Genomic DNA, 17940 nt, shown 5'->3' on the forward strand with positions numbered 1-17940 from the left:
GCTCACCCCAGGTCAAATCCCAATGCCAGTCCTAAACCCAATCTTATATATAAAATGTAACCTCAGTAAAACTATGCCTAAAACTAACCTTATTCCTAACCTTATCCTCGGTAAAACGAATACTAGAACCACTGGGGGAGCGTAAAAAGCGGGGCGAGTGTTCCCGTTACCTGTACTGTATGTCCCAGGCATATGTCTATCAGTGGAGTTATGGCAAGTCGCCCTGCCCAAAACGGCAGCTATGTTGACAGAAAATCCAGTGGCCTGTGTGTACAATATGTACTGTAGGATATTACTGTACATTATGTGACAGGCAGCATAGCAATTTCTTCTCTTACAAATCCCACCAAGTCTGCAGTATGGAGGTCAACATAGTATGAACAAACTGACTTGGATCAAAGAAAATTAATATTCAGTGCTGCGACTGTGCACGTCTTCATTTTCCAACCTGATGTCTCTATTTGGAACATGTCATTATATTTAAGTGAGCTTGTAGAAAGGTCATTTTTTTTCCTCCCCGGTATTTTTGAAATGGAGCTTATGAGGTTAAAAGCTTCATAAATGTGGGAGGATAAAACAAAAGGGAGGTGCGGGTCATATCCGGGCTGCGCGTCGCCAATCAAAAAGGTCAGGCATTGTAACAAAAGGGGATTCACACGAACGAAGTTATGGGCACAATCTCCATATTACATAACCCATTCAAACCGGGAAAGCATCAGACGTGTCATTCTAGAGTTTAACTATAATAATAGCAGATGCACAAGATCGCACCGCGTCTCTTTGTGTCCCACTGCGAGCTTGTACATCCGCTATATTTTTTGAAAAATCTTGAAAGTGTTTACAGTGGTAGGAAAAGTACTCACATTTGTTACTTAAGTGAAAGTATCAATACTGCAGTGTAGAAATACTCTGTTGCACGTAAAAGTCCGGAAATCTAAATTTACTTAAGCAAAAGTACAAAAGTATTGGCATCAAAATGTACTTAAAGTACCAAAAGTAGGAAGTACTTATTGCAGAATGGCCAATTTCACACTCAAAAAATCCATGTGCAAAATCAATGCAGAATGCATTGCGATTTGATGCATTGTGAGCTTGTAGATCTGCCATCTTCAAATGGACTAAATGTAGTCTGAAGAGGTTAATGTATGATTTGTAATAATCAAAATCGACAACGTTTTTTCCGGCCGCTTGTATTCGCGACCTTATTCTTTCGGTCATTGCTTGGTAGACCGAGAGCTTTGCCTTCTGGCTCAACTCTCTTTTCATCACAACAGTGCGGTACAGTGACTGCAATACCGCCCCTGCCGCTCCGATTCTCCGGCTGATCTACTTCTCCGTCCTCCCCTCACTTGTGAAAAAGACCCTCTCTAGGTTGTCCTCAGACGAGCCCTCCATCGTCGTTTCCAGTCATCCCGGTTCTCCATACATCTGGCCAGTTCGTTGGTACTTTGCGCTCCTGCGTCGTTCTTGAGTACATCCACGTATGTTAGCGTGGGACGTCCTCGTGACCGGTGCCCGTGTGTTGGATCCCACAGCACTAGTTTACTGGCTGGCAGCTCTTGGTGTCATTGGCAGTGTCCTGCTAGTCTCATTCTCCTGGCTGCTATTTTCTGGCTCACCCTTGGCATTCCATCATACAGATTTGTGTTGGTAACATGTGTGCTCTTGTTGATGTTGAGTACTGCACGCAACATTCTGGTGTAGCACCCATCGAGAGACTTCTGCAGGGTTGGCTTCAAGGTCCAGCATTCACTGCCGTATAGGAGAACAGACTCTACCGTTGCGTAGAAGAAGCTGAGTTTGGTTTGACAGGGGAGATTGTAGTTCCATACACTGGCCATGCCGTTTAAGGCCCTCCATGCAAGTGCCTTCCTCACTTTCAGGTCTTGTTCGGTTGAGTTGACCCATGAGCCCAGGTACTTGAAGTCATTGACTTCCTTCAAAGCAGTGCCTTCTGTTGTTGTTAGAGGTGGATGCTCTGATGGGATGTTATAGGTGATAACTTGAGTTTTCTTGGCATTCAGCCGGAGGCCAACCTTGGCACATTCTGATTCCATTCTGGTCAGGAGCTCCTGCGCTTGTTCCACATGGTCAGAGAGCAGGCTGATGTCGTCCGCGTAGTCCAAGTCTGTCAGGACTACTACTCCTTGGTGTTATGGTGAGGCCAAGGTCCTGCTCCCGTCCATTGATGAACAGGACCTTGAGATACTTAAACTCCTTCACCTGGGGTAATGCCTCATCATTCCCTACCCGGACTGCACAATCCACCGGTTTCCTGCTGAGAACCATGGCCTCATATTTGGAGACGCTGATTCTCATCCCAGCCGCCGTACACTCGGCTGCGAACCGGTCCAGAGAACCGGTCCAAAGAATAAGGTAGCGAATACAAGTGGCCGAAATTAGTTTTCTTCGACGGGTGTCTGGCATCTCCCATAGAGATAGGGTGAGAAGTTCAGTCACACGAGAGAGACTTGGAGAACCGCTGCTCCTTCGCCTGGAAAGGAGCCAGCTTAGGTGGTTCGGGCATCTGGTTAGGATGCCTCTCGGGCGTCTCCCTACTGAGGTCCTCGACGCACGTCCCACTGGGAAGAGACCCCGGGGCAGACCAAGGCGCAGTTGGAGGAAACACATCTACTCACTGGCCTTGGAACGTCTCGGAATCCCCCAGGAGGAAGTCACAACACATGTTGCTCTGGAGAGGGAAGTCTGGAACACTCTGGTGGAGCTGTTGCCCCCGCGAACCGACTACGGATAAGCGGTTGAAGATGGATGGATGGATGGAAAATCTACAAAGTACCTAAGTAGTAACAAACGTTTTCAAGTAGTGGAGCAAAAGTACAATATTTGTATATATATTACAAAATTGGAAATACTCAAGTAAAGTAAAAGTATGTCAAAATTGTACTTAACTACCGGTAAATATACTTAGTTACTTTCCACCACTGCTGATTTAGAAGGCATTTGCAGAATGGGCCTCAGGTCTTATTGGGATAAAGGGGTAACTAAGGTTATGTGCCATCATGTCTCAGAGACACATGCAGCCGCCGCCGAAGCACCAAAGCACTTATACACCCATAAATGTATTCATCCCTGCCGGCCCGCCAGCCCGCCTGAGAGAGAGAGAGAGAGAGAGACACACACACACCTGATTGCAATGGGGGGGATTACAACTGTGGCGAGCGCGCCCAAGCCAGCAAGGTAAAGTATGTGGTGTGTGATTGGCCAGCCATGACCTGTACCAGAAATAAATTACACGAGGCTGACAGAATATCACATCCTCTTAGCCCGGGGAGAACGGGAGAGAGAGACCGGCTTCTCCGTGACACCATTTCTCATTGCATTGTTAAATGCCAACAATTTGATCTTTTCCCTCCGCTTATGTGTAATATTTTGTTCCCCCTGAGGCAGACAGTGGGGGAAGAACTACTCCGACTCTTAAAAGAAGCAATACCGCCATGTGGAAATGCTCCGTTCAGCATCATTTTTCATTTTCTCAATCACATATTGCATGTCTGGCCTTGCTTTGTCCTGATCAGCTTGTAACTGCTTGTTTAATTATTTGTGTTGCTCAAACGCCAGTCCTGTCATTACTACAGGCAAGGAAGGCACCGCCGGTGCAGCATCTAACGGGGAAGGAGGAGACACCTCCTCTGGCTTTCCCTGTTCAACTGGAAACTCTTTTTCAAATAAATGTTTCCTCAAAACTAACATTATGGTCTCCTTCAATTTCTTATCCCCTGTCTCAAGTTTTATCCTGTAGTGATCTGCCATTTTAAGTATATTGGTCTTTGGTGCATTGAATTAACAGTTCTTCAGAAGGACAATCTACAAATGGCTCTAGGGTAACCATCCTGGTTAAGTGGGCTTTCTAAGTTCCCCAGCTGGCAAAAAAACAAACCAAAAAATGCCCCTTTAGCCTATTTAATCCCCAAACTAACTATTTATGCACAGAAGGCCACCGCAAAGTCATGGCTTTTACCAAGGTAGTGAAGGCAACCAGTAGCTGCCGACCTGCATGCACCCCCCTTAGCTGTACTCCCACTCGCACATACACACCCGCTACAACACCCTGTAGCAGAGGTTCCCAACCACCGGTATGTGGACCAGTGCCGGTCCGTGGGACATGTGCCACTGGTACGCGAGAAGGGAATCCCATATGTTTTCCCGTCGATAAAAATCCATTTGAAAACACGACTGAGAAAAAAGAGAGGACAAACACCAGACCTGAGAACTATTAGTGGACAGCGCGGATTGGCCTTGGCGCGCGACCCAATTGGAATGCAAATGTATGCCTTTCAGGCAGCCTTGTATGTCCTACTTGTCTGGCAGGTATATCTCTTTGAAAACCTTTGTTGCTTACTGTGCTTCTGATTGTGCGAGGTGAGGGGGGAGGACGACATATCTTGACTGCACAAAATCCCTCACTGTATCTTTACCGTTCATGTGTGATCTGCAGGCAGCAGCAGCAGTAATAACAGCTGCAGCCAATTTTCACGATTGCGCTAATGAAACAAAACACTACACAGTAACTGTACAGGACTATTTCATGTCAAAACAGTCAAGTATCAGAAGATATGTTACCCAGGTAAAGTAATGCGCCACTCTGCATGTTTAACTAAAGTTTTCCACATGTCCAAAGTTATTTCTGGAAAAGACAAGCCTAACATTGTTGACTATCATCACACACCATTTAGGTCAATGATATAACATTATGTTTTGATGTCAGCCGGTCCGTGACAATATAAAAGTTGGGAACCCCTGCCCTATAGCACCTAAACCAACCCCCGGCTTAAACCTTACGAGCCATTTACCCCAGCAGCTAAACCACCCCCTGGCCTAAACCCTACTAGCTGCTACCCTGCAGGTAAATGCACCTATGCCCAAACCACACAAATGGGCCTCCACCCTTTAACTAGGGCATGCATGGATCGACCACAGTTGTTCTTAGTCAAACTCGCAGTGTCCGTCTGTGTCTGCTGTTTTAGGCTGTTGAAGAACTCTACAAGTCTCTAGGCTACATATTATCCCAACTAAGGACGAGGACATTATAACAAGTGGATAGTCTTTATTTATGTGGGTCGACAAGACGTTCCGCTGACCAAAAATAATTTGTACGTTTGTGCGTATATCACTTTTTGCCTTCAGCTCAGTCGGGAGTGATACGGTAGTAAAAAGAATATGGTGTGTTGACTGACAGGGGCTATGGTTTCCACCAAGCACATCGCTCAGAATATGGCGATGCGCTTGGTGGAGGGCGATGTGCTGGTTGGTTACCCCTGGTTGGTTAACCAGGGGTAACCAACCAGAGGTTCGTGAGCCACCAGTAGCTCGCACGAGCCATTCAAGTAGATCCCGGCGTGAGCAGGTGTCAGACATCACTACCAAATTACCAATACACAGAACGTGGATTTAGAATAGCTCAGCAGTGATGGCCCCAGACATGTGTTGGGCCATCAACTGCGGAGTTCGTTTGTTCTATTGTTTGACTGCTATCTCCGGTAACCCCCGTGTTGCGATGCACAACTTGTGCATAATAGTCATGCCTATCAGAACAGAACAGTATAAAACCCACAGAGCTAAACAGCCTCTCACTCACTATATATTATACCTACACAGGCAAGCAGTGACTACTGTACTCTGACTATGGAGGGTCCGGCAGAAAATAAATCCTAATCAATAATCATTTCCACCAGGAATGGGAGCATGCATCCTTCCGACGCAAGAAACCATTTACGGACGGGGACATGGTTAAAGAATTGCTGAATGTCACGGCGGACTGCTTGTTTTCTAACCTTAAAAACAAGGAGGAAATTAAAGCATTGATACAAACTTATTCAAAGACTTGTGAATACTTTTCACTTCAGTTTGACGAGTCCACTGATGTCACGGACACCACCCAGTGTTTGTCCGAATGTTTTTTTCCTGATTTTACCACCAAAGAGGACTTTCTTGCCCTTATTCCATTGGAAAAAATTACCCGGGGTGAGGATGTGTACAATGCATTCAAGGACTACGTGCGCGAGTACAAGATTCCTCTTCATAAAATCCTGTCAATGACAACAGACAGGGCCCCAGCGATGCTAGGAGTTTATTCAGGATTTGTGTTTGCATTAACTTCGGATGAAATGGAGATTTCTGAACTAGTAAATGACTGTCAACTACAGGGCAGAGACAAGTATCCCCTGATTGTGTCGTTTGCACTCAAGCTGCATGCCTACTTTGGCTCCACTTATGTGAAATGGCCTTTTCACAAACGAAAATAATAAAATCCAAGTTTAGAACTTGTATGACAGATCAGCCTTGCTGGAGACAGTGTGGCCACAAGGGGGCGGGCCACGCTCATATTTTCTGGTCTTGTCCTAAAATTCAGAAATACTGGCAGGACATCCATTCCACCTTGGAGACCATTCTGTGTTTTGAGATACCTCTGTCTGTTTCTTTTCTACTGTTGGGAAATATCCCTGAAGAGTTTCTAATACATGATAAATATTTAATCAAGATCCTCTTAGCAGCAAGTAAAAAAGCAATCACACGACGCTGGTGCCAGCAGGACCCACCAACGAAAGATCAATGGATGGACATTATTGAGGAACTGTATGCTATGGAAAAACTAACATTCATACTTAGACTACAAGAGGATAAATTCTATAAAAAGTGGGAAAAGTGGAATCTCTTCTCTCAGCCTAGCAATATTGCAATAGGATTTCATTGAATGTTTTTTGTAATATGAGAAATGCAGCCTTTTTTTCGTTTATTTTGTCTTTTTCTTTCTGTATAGTCTTGTCAGTTGTGTTTTTCTTGTCTGTTCTTCCTTCAATAAAAATTAAGTGAAAAAAGAACTTGTATGACTGACTCACATCTTAATGACACCCTCAGACTGGCAATCACTAACTATGAACCAGATTTCAAAATGCTTGCAGATAATGTGCAGTCAGTCACAGTATTTTTTTTTAACATTTTAGTTGTAGATCATGGCTTACAATTGGGAATAAAATGGGTTTTGGGCTTGAAAAGGTTAGTTACCGTAAATCCTCCAATAAACTCCTCATTTCTATTCATTACCGGGCCCCTATTAATCACCGGGAATGGCGTTGAATTAAGTAATAAATTCCGGCCTCCTTTTATGAGCCGGGGTTTTTTGTGTTGTTTTTTTCCCAAGTGCTGTCCGTATCTGTTACTTTCGCTGCTCTGGCTGGCTGTGCCTGTCACGTCAGTGTCCACTGTCCAGATGCCGTGGCCGCGGTGCTCGGCTTGCACACAATACAACAACAAAGTTAACTTCGGGAGAGAGCCCCCACAGATCTGCCCTTCATGCAACGAACGTTGGTTCTATAAACGGCAGATCGATGAGCGCATGGGGGGTTTTGCAGCCTGGCGCACTGGCGCAGCTCCATGCGCGTTGTGGATCTCTCATTTTAAGGAACGAACGTACCACCGGTATGCTGTTAGCTTGTTGCTAACGGGACCCTGTTAGCAACAAGTCTCTCTCTCTCTCTCTCTCTCTCTCTCTCGTTAGAGAGACTCTCTCCAACATGTCTTTCTTTCTCTCTCTCTCTCTCTCCCTCCCGTTGAAGCACTGCAGTGTTGCACTGTTCTGATTTGATATTACCGGTATATGAAATAGCCTATCATACATTTTATTTTTATGTTATTATTTACCACAGTACTGTGGTAGTCTATCTCAGTTGAAGTTATATACCGGCATATTTGTGAATGTGACCAGATTTGACTGAGGGACTGCCATTGTATTTTAATTTTTTTCATGTCATATGAAAGCAGGGAATCATATAGCTTCAAATGACAATGACATTGGTTATTCAATACATTTTACTGTGTTCTAACTGACCCAAAATGTGATTTGTTCATCATGATCAGTTTGAAAATTTGAAATAAATTCCTCCTTCTTACAGCTGCCTCCTTTCAATAAAAGCCCGGTATCGGGATCGGTTGAGACAAATAATAGCCCGGGTTCCTAAAAGAGGATTTACGGTACCAGTGCTGTACACTATAGATAGTATACACTATACAGCAGGGGTATTCAATTAGATTAGGCCAGGGGCCACAACTGTAGAATTATTGTGTGTGGGGGGCCGCACAGTGTGCGCGCGAAGCGCGGAAATTTGTGGGTTCTCAAAATGCTTTTTGTGCTCAAACACGAAGATTTATGTATATTTCCGCACAGTAATGAGCAGGATAATATGTCTATACAGGTATATGCCACCTTAGAATAGATGTAGGCCTAGACCTATTTGACAGTGCATAAACAGCATTGCTTTGACATTAACGACTGGACGGACACACACACACACACACACACACACACACAAACACACACACACACACACACACTCACTCTGCTGTGGGCAGTTCAGAAACCCGTCCACGACCACCAGTGACATCATCGTTAGGCAGATTGTTTTTTAAACAAGATTTATTTACGTGAGAATAGTTTATCAGACTATAAAGATCAGATTACATAGAGCAGTGATTCCCAAGGTGGGGTTCGGGGTCCGGGGACCCCCAGGGTCCTGGAGGCAGTTCCAGGGGGTCCCCAGGGAAATGATGGTTTGGAACCAAATGGACCCTTATGGGTCTGTAACTCTGAGAGTGTACAAATGGAACCAAATGGACCCTAACAGGGTTTATTATTGTGAGAATGATGGCTTCCATTTTCGCATTGCAACTTTTCAGGACTAGAAAGCCTGCAGTTTCTATTAGCTTGGATTCTCCATTGATGTCACTGTTGGGTGGGTTTCTGAACTGCCCACAGCCCTCCTATGTGACACAGACCGAGTAGAAAAAAACGTGTCATTTTATCATGATTATTAGTGAGGACCTATTATATGAAGATAGGTTGAAAAGTGGTCCTTTAATGATTACCGTCATTATGGTAATCAAACAATTAATATCGCACACACCATACCTGTAACTTTTATTATCCCTCTTATTATTCTCAAAAAAAAAAAAAAAAAAAAAAAAAAGTTTTTTTTTTTTTTTTTTTTTTTTAATTCTTCCAGGGGCCACAAGGGGGCGCTCCGCGGGCCGCATGTGGCCCGCGGGACGCCAATTGAATATCCCTGCTATACAGGGACCTTGATTGATTTGGCCATCTTCATAGCAGATGTAAGGTGGTGATGATAATAAAATAAATTCGCATTGATTTTAAATTCATGGTGGGCCCCTTTAAGATTGTAGCTGATGCCCAGGCCGTGGCGTAACGGTCTGGGCACCTGACTGGTAATCCAGTCGCAGTGTGCCGCGGGTTCGACTCCCGAGCCCGACACGGCCTTTACTGCATGTCATCCCCCCCATCTCTCCCCCGTTTCCTGTCAGCCTACTGTCTGTCCCTTCAAAAATCAATAAAAGGCGTAAGCCGCAAAAAAATATCTTAAAAAAAAAAAAAAAAAAGATTGTAGCTGATAAAGGTGGCTCTGATTGTAATTGCTGTGTGTGCTGCTGGGTAACTTGACCTATAATTACACAATGTATCAGTTAATGTTATGTTTTGTATGAAGATACTTAACCCTTGTTGTAAATCTACTATTCCTGCACAATGTTTTCTGTTGTGAGTGAATGCTCACTTTGGACATGCCCAGAATCTGGACACTAGATTTCATGTGGTTAATAACCTACAGTTAAGTAGTTAGTAGTAGTACTACTAACTAAATCTGTAAAATCATGCATTGGAGTAAGAAGTATATTTGTATAATATGATGTAGTGTAGTATATAAAAGAATCACACCCGTGTGAAGTAAATAAAAAATGTTGTGACAGGGGCACCACTGCCCCCTAGTGCTGTAGTGTTATAATTAAGCTACATGTGGCAGGGAAATGGCACACTGAAAAGAGCAAGGCCAGGTGACCTCCTCCAACATCATTTGTTGACATTAACGCTCTACTTGATCACAAAAGCATACAAAAGTAGCAGATCCGCAAGTTCAAAACAGGTTTTTTGAACTTGTAGATCTGCTACTTTTGATGCTTCTTTTTTGTATTTATCCTGAAACCTGCATAAAACGTTTGTACGACAAAGTAGGGCAAAATTTGATGGAAAAAACATGAAATGTGTATATACAAGGTTTTTCTGCCTGATGGCGACATTAGCAAGAAGAACAATTCTAAAGTATTATTGCGCGCATCTCTATCACCTGCGTCCACAAGGCCATTCAAATCAATAACCTTTGTTCTACTCTTGTGTCTCAGCGGAGGGCTGTAGACAATTCAGAAACCCACCAGTGACATCATTGTTAGTTGTTTAGTTTGTTTTACATTTCTTTTTTGCAAACAAGATGTACTTTTTTATTATTAATGCGAGAACAATAGCTTTCATTATAGCATTGTAACTATCCAGTTTCTATTAGCTTGATTCCCCATCGATGATGTCACAGCCTAGGTAGGGAGCTTTTCTGAAATGTTCCAATGTCCACATTGGAACTTAAACTATAATCCTGATACAGTAAATTATATCTGTGGGTGCTCTCTGGATAGATGACATTTGTATTGTGAACTGAAAATGTATTTTCTGTTTACTATAGAGTTGTACACTTGTCTTGTACAATCTCAGAGTTACATTAACATGATGTATCAGAGATCATCACAAGACAAGCAGATACATCGTATTTTTACTCATCTACCTTTGATAGCTTTAGATTGATTATTACAAAACATACAGTAACCACTTTGAAAATAGCTGATCTTCAAGCTCACAATGCATTGTGTTATTTTCAAACGTTATTATTATTGAGGGGCGCTAGCCCCTGATATATTCAGCTATAGTGTAGATTTTTGTGCTAACACAAACATTAAATGGCATCATTTTTCGACCACAGTCGAGATCATGGATTTCACAATGCCACGCCAGACTTTCCGGTCCTTCATTGCCATCCCTAGTTCCTGCTTACTGATACATGTATCCCTAGCGATGACAGGGCAGGGCATGACAGTTTTCTACTTCTGGTCTGCTTTGAGGCAGGACTCCAGAGAAGAAGGGAAGATATAACCTCATTGTCAGCTCTGTAGCAGTGGCCGGCAAACTGTGTTCTTCTGGATCGAACTAGTGAAGAAACACAGCGAAGGTTGCCGTATATTAGATTAATCGATGGGTGGCTCTTCCAAGACAGATTTTGTGCTCTCATTAGAAGGCATTAAATGGCATAAATGCCATTGACATTGAATGGAGAATTTACGCCATATGTGTCTGAGCAAATTGGCTATTTTTGTGTAAACACAGACATTAAATGACAATGAATGGAGAATTTACGTCATATGTACTGTAGACGAGCAAATCGTCTATTTTTGTCTTACACAAAGTCCCCTTGATAAAGAATGGATAATGATGATGTACAATGATAAGAGCGATCATTGATGATTGGGGCAGCGGTGGCCGAACGGTTTGCGGAGCGGTCTTGATACCGGAAGGTCGCCAGTTCGAATCCCCGGACCCGGCACGTTAAAATTACCACCGCTGAATGAAGTGCCCTTGAGCAAGGCATTGAACCCCTACCATGAAATGTTCTATGAGCAGGGTGTGGCTGTAAACAAGCATCTCGAGCTTAGTCCACTTCCCTGGGTAAACAAAGAACTTTGCTTTACTTTGCTTAGCGCCCCTCACTTCACACGGTGTGATTTCTTTTTAATTTTCATTCTGCATAACGAGTACTTTTACTTTTGGTAGTTTAAGTACATTTTTATGCTAATAACATTAGTACATTAGCTAGTAACAGGGTGGTGTTTCTATACGTTTTACAATCGCTCCTATAAAACCACCACTGCATTGGACTATTGGACTCATCCTGGGAGACGTGGGGCGGTCTATAGGCTATGGTTATGGCTGGATGTGTCTCACTGGGCTGGAGCTTCTGCTCACACTGTGTCAAAATGGCACATACAACTGTACACATTCAGGATTCAATTACATATCATATGGCCTGCTTAACAGCCTTATCCAGACCCTGACTACTCAGACCACTGTGATGATCTCTCTCCAGCTACAGTGCAACACTGCCCCCCTGGGTGTATAATGGTAATGGAAACAGCTTTTTCCACTACCACTTTCAAGCTGGCTGGCATCAGTATTTTTGGGCACATCATCATAGCGTGTATTTTCAACAACAACTCAACATGTGAGCTTGTGAAATGGCATTTGTCTGCTACTTGTTATAGGGGTTAAGTGATTATAGACTATTTTTCACTAAGACAAGGTGATGACATTAGAGCTGTAAATACATTAAAAGGGTAAGGCCAAATACCATCAGGCTGAATTAGTTCTTATACCGAGCAACTGGAGTTAGATGTGGGATTTGTGCACTGCATTTAACCACCAAAAATAAATTAGACATTTGCCAGTGACCCAAACTAGTGCAAATAGCAGATCAGAAATCATTTAATTTGTTTTTTAATTCATGAATATGTTTTCCTTTAATGGGAATGTGTTTTGAAATAATAATGCCTTTAAAAATAAAGCGATCCATTACAATGTGTCCGTGACCCACAAATGGGTCCCGGCCCAGTGTTTGGGAACCAGTGATATATAAGTGATTAAACAAATTATTCAAATATTATTGGTTCACAACGTGACATGTTGATAGCTTGTAGACCTGCCATTTTGGAGACAAGTGAGACAGCATGAGTCTTTTTGAGGAAATAACAGGCCTTGAACAGTGGGAACATTATGGGATAGAAAAATTACAAAAGAGTACATGTCTTGATGAAATTCACTCAAAAACATTATTATCTCAAGGCCCTGAAAGTAGAAAGGCATTTTTATGATTCACAAAATCTAACCTTATGAGAGAGTTCTGGAAGAATTAGTATTGAAACACATTTGTTCTGGAAGAATGTAGACATTTATTTTCAACCTTATATTCACATAACTGGTCTGGTCCTGCAGAGCTCCTCACTATTGATCACTGTAAGATGGCCCTATTTCTGTCTCAGAGGTTGGCTGTGGATATTTCAACTTAAAGGGACACTTCACCCTTTTTGCAAAACAATATCCGTTTAGAAGATTTAGAACACATTACACGCATATGTGTGTAATGTGGTTTTAGATATTTTAGATTTTAGCAGTGAGCCCAGTGTCTCTGATGTCAATGGCATTTAATGATTGTGTTGCCACAAATTTACGTCATATTTGGCGGACATTTGACCTAATTTCTCCTTTCATTGTCAATGGCAAAGATTAGACGTGTGGACAAAAGCTCTATATAGAGCGGCTAGCGCCCCTCAAAAATAAAATCACACCCGTGTAAAGTGAGTCTCATTCCAGCCAATCAGAATTCATGTCCTCACCTTCGTCATCAGTTTGTAACTTTGCAAACACTCAAAATTGTCCATTCCATTGTCAATGGCATTTAATGTTTGTGTTAGGACAGAATTTGGGTTACACACGTAACACACCTCAAAAATAGAAAATGGCAGGTGAGGCACAGTTCACAAGACAATCAGTCTCACTTAACATAGATACATGGAATAGATTTATGGAACTGAATATCCCTGCCAAGTGCCAACCCACAAACAACAATTACAGTACAATTATCAGTACAAAATTAACCATGTATCTATACGCGTATTGCCAATGAATATGATGATCCTTTTTTAGCACAGCCCTACTTAGTGTGCATTTACAGTAGGGATGCTCCGATCAGGTGTTTTGGGACCGATCCCGAACACTGATCATTTTTCTCATGATCGGCTGATACCGATCTTGTGCGCAAGGGTCAAATTTGAATATTTCCAAAATATGTCAAAACCCACCTCAAAATAATATTATACTATATACTGTATCTGATTGACATTTATACCACTTAAATGGTGTAAAAGATTAGTTTCTCCAGATAGGGTAAATTGCCGATCACAGCTAGGGTAAATTGGCCGATTATCAGAGCATTTCTAATTCACAGCGTCTCAAACAAGCCTTTCCATTCCATCCCACATGCCTGCTCTCTTTTGTGAATTCATCTAAAAAAAAAAGACACACACACACTCATGTGAAGTGAGGGGCGCTCAGTGTGGCTGCCACATGATGTTACGAGGTGTGGGGGGGGGGGGGATCATGCAGTTTTTTGGGGTGCATGAATAATTGAGGAATAAATAAAAATTGCATTTCAACGTTCTCCAGGAGACATGGAATGCATTGAGTTATTGTATGAGACTAAATTACTTATGAGTTATATAGTAGTTATATATCGGCCATATGGCGTCTCACATCGCCATTTACTGCACTAAACAAACATTAAACTAAAGTCCATATAGACTTGGCTGCCACATGACATAATTTCGGAAAACCAAGCATTGGAGGGGCTAGTGCGTCCCTCAAAAAAGCCAAATAAATGCCAGCCAGAAATGGTAGAAATAGATGACAGCATGTATTGTTTGCTCACAGCTTTCCAGTGGAAGAAGTGCCCCTCAATGCACCATCAGGCAGAGAGCAGGTACACCCGCTGGAGTGTTTCCATGCCAACACAGTGTCGGCATAACGTTCTCAATTCAGTTATTTTCCGCTGTAATCTAGGAGATGGATGGGAGAGACGTGCAATGTGCCTAGCAGTCAGTCAAAAGAGCCCACAAACCGCAGGCCATCACACACAAGCTTTCTGGTTGGCGTAGACTGTTTATAGAGCCATTTCAGTTTATTTGCCACTTGAACCCCCAGCATCCCTATTCTGGGGAGAACATTTCTCAAAACTAGCAGATTTACCGTACTAGCTTGTAAATCTGCAATTTTTTGGTCGAAGGCGAATTTAAAAAGAGTGTATAGATACATGTCTATAACGCATGTCAGCTGTGTTGTCATCAGAAGTGGATGTCGCATGCCATGACACTTAAGACGCCCCACTTCTCTAAAACTATATTTTATACTCTCTCCTCTTCTCGTTTCCTACACGATTCCTTAGTGTGAGGGACTAACATGAAAGGAAAGGGTGCAAGTGTAGGACATGATTTAAAATGGGTACTCTGAGAAGTGTCTTTCGATACGTTTTTTAGACCCTAGTGTCTTTTGTTGTGATTTTGTTTTCTTGCACCTTGTTGCTGAATCTCATGTACGTAATGTTTGGGTGAATATGCTATGTGTAAATACAGTATGTAGATATAAATTGTTTTTTTGTTTTTTTTGAAGATATTTTTTTGCGGCTTACGCCTTTTATTGATTTTTGAAGGGACAGACAGTAGGCTGACAGGAAACGGGAGAGAGATGGGGGGATGACATGCAGTAAAGGCCGTGTCGGGTCCGGGAGTCGAACCCGCGGCACACTGCGACTGGATTACCAGTCCGGTGCCCAGACCGTTACGCTACGGCCTGGGCCTAGATATACATTGTTGTCTCTTTTTTCATTCCATCTTTGTTCTCCCTTTTTGTTCTCCCTTCCCTTGCCACCACCATTTAGAGCCTGGTATGAACTGGTATTTATGACAATTACTAGCAGACTTAATTAAACTCATGCTTATGCGGAATATGCGCCAATACAGCAAAGCTGTGACAGAGTGAACATCTGTCCACCATTGAAGACTACCTCCTCATCAAGTCACAGGTTTATTCTCTGGCATTTGATCAAAGCAGTGGGCAGACTCTGGCATCACCAAAAAAAGAGACCAAATCATATCAAATCTCCGCAACTCCCGCTGGCTCCCCATCCGCATCTTCAAACGAGTTCAGATGTATGAACATTTGACTCAGGAGCTTCAACAGAATCACTGGCAATTTCAAATACTAAATCATTCACTGATATTCATACAATATTGTAAAATACCATCCCAATTTATCAAATTGGACTTAAAATTAATGGTTTATTTGATGGCCTTTGTGCCCTAAAGAAAATGACACCAAAGACCAAGTGGCCTTGCCCAAAACATTATGAAATTGCAGTTATCTAATAAAAATCACACACGTGTGAACTGAGTGGTGCAATCCCCCCCCCCCCCCTCTCTCTCTCACTCTCTCTCATTAGAGTCACTACCCCTCTCACTGTTTCTGGCGCCCCCTACTGCTATTATTAAGTCACATACTCGTGCTTACACAGACACACACACAAACAAACAAACAGGTACGAGGACATTGCAAGCTGGTTGTAGGAGTGGTTGCACCACTCAAAAATCACTCCTGTGTAAAGTGAGGGGCGCTAATATATTAAAGTCTAACTCATGTTGATTAGGTGATGTAATGATATAAAACAAATAAACACAAACATTAAACGCCATTAACAATAAAGAGACAATATGACGTAAATGACACATTATGACAAACATTAAACCCATATGACACACCCATATGAAGTGACGGGCGCTCTTATCATTATACATCATCACATTCCGGCCAATCCCAATTGGCGTCCTCACTTATTATCCTCAAGTCCAATACGGCTAATCACTTGTAGTGTCCTCAATTTTCTATCCTCACTTTTTATCCTCATTTACATACATTGCTCAGCCAATCAAATCAACGCTATTCCGTACTCAGCCAATCGAATCATCGCTATGGAGTACACACAAACACAAAGCTGGGCATTAAAATAAACACTTCTGTAGGCTTCTATGTGTTCTGATTCAACTATGCCTGTTTATGCCATAGCCAATCTGACAGCGTTCATTTCATATCATGACCTTGGCTAATCAGCCCCTTGTACACGTGACATCATCAGGGATGGATCATGTGACATCACATGACATCATCAGGGATGGATATCCCTGATGTCATCAATATTGGCCAGCAACTCTACATCTGACCTCAAACCCTTAGATCTCCATATATGGAGCTGACCTGTCCAGGCCCGAAAATTAAGATCCTACCCCTCATGCCAAAGCACCAGCGCTCGCCCAGCAGTCTGCTGTCACCTAGGCAGATATGTTGATCTGACACCCCATTCCAAAGCGCCAGCGCTCGCCCAGCAGTCTGCTGTCACCCAGGCGGATGCGTGCACACAACGCTTCTCGCCCTCAGGCGTCTTACTGGTATTCTTGTATTTGTTTTACTCTGAGGTTAAGGTTAGGAATAAGATATGGTTCATGCATAGTTTTACTGAGGATAAGTTTAGGAATAAGGTTAGGGTTAGGCATAGATTTACTGAGGATAAGTTTAGGAAGGTTACGGATAGGCATAGTTTTCCTAAAGTTAAGTTTAGGAATAAGGTTAGGTTTAGGCATTGTTTTAGTGAGGTTAATACGTTTAGGAGTACCTGGTGGCAACCTTTCCGAGTTTGCCGAATTTGACCCGGGGCGAGTGTGTTACTTTTGGGGCGAGCAACGAGCATTCCTGTGTACTGGGAACACCTACCCAGTTCTTCTGGCTTCGCTAGCACTCCCGGTTACGACAAACGGTGTCTTCTTGGCCGGACTCTCCATCTGGGCCTGCTCTGGCCTCTGGTTGTGATGGCCTTGGTGCTCCGGTTGAGCTCTGTTTGTAGATGTAGAGTGCAGCGTTAAACTCACAGTGGGGCACATACAGTATACTCCCAAAAGGAGTAAAAAGCATGTGAGAGGCTTCCAACAATAATGTCTTTTGCACAATGTGTATGCAAAAAGATCCAAATCCTTATGTCCCACTGGCACCGAGTAAATTCCCCAAGAGCCTGCCTTGCAAAGTTGCACATAATAGTGATAGTATACTAATAGACAAGCCGTGCTTTCCCTGCTGGCCAATGCTCATTGCTGGCCATTTATTAAACAGAACAAAAATCTCTCAGTCTCTTGGTTTAGTGTGTGCGACACACAAGAAAAACACACAAAAAACAAACAACCTAAATTAATAACTTGTTACAGGTGCGTGTGAGTTCTCCACCTGGAGAATTCAGTTCCTCACATGTCCAGCGGGTGGAACAAAAAGGCGGTTCAACTCACTACATAGCCTGTGTTTGTTTAATTAATTTAAGCACATTTAGTGATTATTTTTTAACAAATCGGCATATTATCATACCGTGCTGTTTAAACAAACAAATTAAAATAGCA

Source organism: Protomyctophum parallelum (assembly GCF_964188405.1).
Source record: "Protomyctophum parallelum genome assembly, chromosome: 19".
NCBI lineage: Eukaryota > Metazoa > Chordata > Actinopteri > Myctophiformes > Myctophidae > Protomyctophum > Protomyctophum parallelum.